The sequence below is a fragment of the Tympanuchus pallidicinctus genome, unplaced genomic scaffold (assembly GCF_026119805.1).
Source record: "Tympanuchus pallidicinctus isolate F22 unplaced genomic scaffold, pur_lepc_1.0 scaffold22, whole genome shotgun sequence".
In the NCBI taxonomy this organism is placed as follows: domain Eukaryota; kingdom Metazoa; phylum Chordata; class Aves; order Galliformes; family Phasianidae; genus Tympanuchus; species Tympanuchus pallidicinctus.
This window is the reverse complement of record NW_026294739.1, coordinates 35,201,692-35,207,063: the sequence shown is the minus strand read 5'-3', so window position 1 is coordinate 35,207,063 and position 5,372 is coordinate 35,201,692.

The following is a 5,372-nucleotide window of genomic DNA, read 5'->3' as shown; positions in this document are numbered from 1 at the left end:
TCTAAGCTGTCATTCACCACCAGGAACAGAAGAGTGTGTGTGCATGTGTTTAGAAGTAACCAGTAAGTTCTGAAAGAGAGAGAGTCTGTGTGATACATCTTCTATTTTCCCCCAGGCAAGGAGCTGTAGGAATGCATCCAAAGGTGATTGCTGCTCTGCTGAGTTACTATGTGAGCTAACTGAACACTGCAGATTCTTTTAAATTTAAGAGAAAGCTGTTACTTTAGGGTTTTTTGTTTGTTTTTGTTTTTTGATATACTTTAGCTGGCAGACTAAATCCTTAATTCTTCATTTTGAATCATATGTTCACTCTGAATGCTTCATGCTGTGTCATTAAAAAAAAAAAAAAAAAAAAAAAGCATTTTGTTTGTGTGGTATTTGTTATGGTAAGAATCCAATAATCTTCAACTCTTTTTTTTTTTTTTTTTTTTTTTTTTAAAGCAAATATAAAGAAAGGTGCAATAAAATGTATCCAGAATCCAGTGGATTTAGTGGCAGTTGGTTCTACAAGGCAGGCAGTGTATGATGTTGACAATACATCTGAGTACATGATAATAGGCACCAAAAGCAAGGCAGAAATGCAGAAAAAGAGGTATTGCAAGCCCTGATTGTGGATTACAAAACAGAGTAGGAGAGCGTGCCATCCTTTCCTTGCCTCTGAGTGTTGATATTTGACTCTGGGGATGGACAGAACTCCTGATAAGTGTTCTCTTTATTTTAAGTACATTCTTTTTAGACTTGTTTGATATATTGGGATGAAACGCAGAAAACTTTGGCCTTAAAATGGAAGGGTGGGAATTATTGTATTTTTTTCCACTTCTTATTGCTTTTCTTTTCATCTTTAAAGTATTTCGTGCTGCCTGATCAAGGAGAAACTTGCTGCATGACACATGATTACATCAAGTACGTACCCTTCCAATGCATCTTACACTCCATTTCTGTTCTTAGGGTGATTTTTGTGGACAACGGTGTTTTTGTTTTTGGTGTTGCATCCTGTAGCACCACACTGCTTTTCAACTGTGAAGCTCTGCCTTGTCTTTGGATACGAAACAAGCCTTTAACTGGCTTGCGGTGGGTGGTAGGTTCTTGATGATTTTAATTAAAATTATTAATTTCAGAAAGCAGCTGAAATAACCAGATTTAGGTTGTTATACCTGGGTATCTGTTTGTACATGGGCACTCCATTATAGTAGTTCTTATACTGGCTCTTCATCTTATACCAGGCTTACTGTAGCTGTTTGCTGAACAGTGAAATGCTGAAGTAAATGATTCTTCCACTGTTTAAATTGCTATTTCTTCCCAGTCAATAAAGAATTTGCTCAAAAGTGTGCACACGAATTTTTCTTTTTACCACTCAGTACATGAAGTGTTTTTATTCCTACTGACAAAGCAATTTCAGCATTTTAATGAATGGTAAATGCTATTGTTTGAGAGTGTTACTTTCCTGTTTTCAAGTTTGAACATCCTATACATCCTATGTATCTCTCTTCCTTTGCTGAGCTTAATTTGAATAACTGATAATTATTTTGGTAGTGCTACACAGAGTTTTCCTGTATTGCTATTATGGTGGGAAATCTTGTCTTAAACGACTTTAATGTTATGGGGTTATTATAGGGAAGGTGTGGAGCAAGTTATCTTTCACTTTGATAAATGTATGCTATAGTAATAAAATGTTGTGATAGGAATCTCACTGAGACTGATAAGCTGTAGAAAGGACCTTTATGATGATGAAATACATCATTTCTATTCCCAGCCTAATGTCAAGAATAGCTAATGAAGAAAACGTTATTGGAATGTGCTTTATATTGTGTTTCATGGAATGTTGGGATTCTTAGAATGTTACGGGTTGGATAGCCAGCTTAAGTTAGGCTGTGTATTACAGTAAGGAAACATACTCTCTTAGTTTTGCAATTGTAATAATGCTATCATGACAGAACTTTGCACAGTGTTGCTAATTCTGCTTTTCTGTTTGTATCTGCTCATAGTCTTTATCAATACTATTTCTTTCCCACCTATTATGCATTTTAAAAACACTTTAAAAAAAAAAAAAAAAAGTAGTTTTAACATTATTGTAGCTTAAATTTATTTTTCCGAAGTAGGTCAGATCAATTTCTAGACCATCATTTCAAAGTACATAAAGCAGGGCACTGGAAACATCCCCATAGAAGGTAAGGAGGAAGAAGAGGGGTAGGGTACTGGCAGAAGAATGTGCTTTTCAGTATCCTTTGTTTTGTTACAGTGAGAGATGGGGCAGTTGTAATCAAGAGACAGGCACTGTCAGCTGCTGCACACTGTAAGGTAGGATGGCTTGTACAAATGACCCTGTGCTACTTAGCATTGCTTTAACTTACCACTATCAAGAGTGTGCAGCAAAGTCTTGTCTCAGTCGTGCGCTGCTGGAAATGAGTTCCCTGCAGCACAGAATGCTGCTGTGGAGACAGTGCTGGCAGCACTTGCAGGGAAACTGCCTCAGAACAGCAACCCAGGAACCCCAGCTGTCAGGCAGTCAGGACCCACCACAGCTCTATTGCGAATGCTGTACCAGGTACAAAGTGTTTTTCATCTTAAAGCAACAAACTTGTCACAACGCATTAGTTCTAAAATGTTTACCATAATGATTTTGTCAACTATTTTTGTTAGTTTATTTTTAGGAAATGAAAGTTTCATGAAAAACTTTGATTTTTGGTCTCCAGTTCTAGCAGATAAAAATCCATTGGAAACACACAGAATAGATTTCTCCTTTCAAATGAAACATGGGAAAACAGGTTTTAACACAATTTCCTTAGCACCTCACTGAAGAGACGGGCAATTCAGGCTGGAGTAATAAACAAATAAGGAAAAATCTAATCAGCTGAAAGCAGACTGCTTTGCATCTCTCAGTGTCGGCATAAATGATGCATGCTATTTTGTTTCTCAGTGAAAGTTGGGCTTAGGAGGTGAACAACTCCAGTTTCAAGTAGGGATCTGTGAAGAGTTCATGTTCTTGCTAAGCAGAGCAGCAAGACAGCCTTGGGACCTGTGCACAGGTATGATAGCTTTAAAAGAGATACAAGTAATGACATGGCACAACATTCAGTGGGGTGTTTACCTGGAAGGTGTGTCACTACATAGTTGGAAAAAAAAGTTTGTGACACGAAATGTACAGAGAAATAAAATAGGAGTGTGAAGTGCCCCAAAAGCTGTTTTGAAAAGTGCTCTCTAACTTTTTACCAAATCTGTTAGTATTTCTGTAGTTTAGCCTAATATGTGTTATTCTCTGTTCTAAATTTTATTCTGAAGTACTTCAGCCAGTACTACAGGTTAAAAACAAACAAACAACAAAAGCTTTGCTGAAACTAGGGCTCTCATTAGATACATTTTCTCTGTAACGTGCATTATTTTAAACCTTTTACAAAACTGTTAAAACTCCATTTCAGTTGTAGGCAAATAGTTGTTATAACTTTCCTTGTTTGTGTTTCTTAGATGCTGCTCCTTTACCAGTATTTGTATTGTCTCTGAACTCTACAGTTATTTTCCAAAATTACAGTTATTATTATATATTTACCAGTTAGGATAAACAAAATTCAGGATGAATTTAATGCTGATTGATGTGCTTCAGTGCTGGTTCTGTGGGCAGAACGCTGTTTCATGTCTCCATCTGTACAGTGAGTAACAAGGTGTCATAACTTAAAAATTCATGGTGAACAGTCTCTTGCTTTATTAATATCAGTCATGTATTACATCTGTTCTGCTAATGCAGCCAGTAAAGTACATCTCTCCTGTGATACAGTGAGTTATTTTTGTTCATATGGAGATCTATGATTATGTAAACAACTCATACAGTTTTTTCCTGAAATTTCTGCATAGCCCTTCCTGCAGCTGGTTACCACAGCGACAGGCAAAGGAGGCTGATTTAAATTTGTTAGCTCACAATGGGAAAAGCTTTGTATTTCATTGTGTTTTGTTTCAGAGAGGAAACATGCTCGTGTAACATCTCCACACAAACAATTTAACTCTCATATAAATCAGTCCTCTGGGAGATGCAGCATGTTCCACTCGTGTAAAGCGCTTATCTCAGTGCTCTACTATACTGCTTCCCCATTCCTCTAAGTTACATCAGTCATTTTTGTGTGCAAGGCTGTAAGATTATGTCATAAGCACAAATATTTTTTTGTCCTCCTTCCCTCTTGTAACACAAAACTTAAAATTATTTTTAGAAGTGTGCTCTAGATCAAGGTGGAAACAACAGGAAATGTGAGTGAAACATAAAAAGTACAATGTCCTGTCAAGCTAGACGATTTTGTATATGAAAATACAATTGAATCTTTCAAGTTACTGCATGGATGTGACAGCCATACCAGCATAGTGCTCAGAGAAAATGTCTCAAACTGAAGTAGTACTTCTACTGAAAAGAATATTAGTGAAGTGTCTGCGTAGGACAAGTTCTAATGGAAGAAAGGTCTTCAAGTGAGAGATAACTACATCCCTTGCAGATTTGCACTGAATCTTAGTCCTGGAAAACAGTTTCTAACAACTGCTAGTTCTCAGCATGAGAAAGGTCTTTGCAAAGCTGCTGGGGAGCATCCACCAATGATCCCATTACACTGGTAATTATGGACAAGAAAATCGGATGAGCCTAGTTGCCTGAAAACTGCCTACGAATTAAAGAGAAGAGCACGATGAACACAGATATTTGCTTTCTTCTGTGCAGGTTAACTTTAAATAAGTACCTAGTTGAATCATCACTGAGATTCAGAAGACTGGCAGTTGAACGATGCTTCCTGACTGACCTTGCTCAGACATAGAAAGAAGTGTAATTTTCTTCCTCTGTACAAAACGTAGTGTTTGCCATAATCTTGTGATTATGACAATTTATCTATTCTGTCCTAAAGCCAATTCACTGGAGTTAGATTAATGAGGTCTATAATATTTCTCAATGAGATATGAATAGTGAAAGCTGTTGTCTTGTACTCCATGCTTCCAGGTGAGGAACTCCTAACCAGCATCTCAGCCATTTTGTTTCTGATTGGGCTGCTTCCAGTCCTCTCCTAGCGTTTCTTTTTTCTGCTGTTGTAGCATGTTTCCTGTTAGAAAGGTGTAAGTTCCATAGACCAATTGATTTATTCACTGTCCTTACTCTTTTCAAGTGTACATTGTTCAAACAAGCACATTTGTCCTTTCAGATTTTTTCCTCTACCTGATGTACTTAAATTGTCATATTATCTGTTGCAGTCTTTTGTGCTATTTACTCTTTGTGTTTTGTCATTCTCCTAGCAGAAATGTACACTAAGAATACTGTTGTGCAAGGTTTCGTAGAGCACTTTTGAAGTTGAGAAATCTATCTTGTCTTTGTAATGGCGTCCGCATAGGGATCTGGGGTAGCTTGGACAATT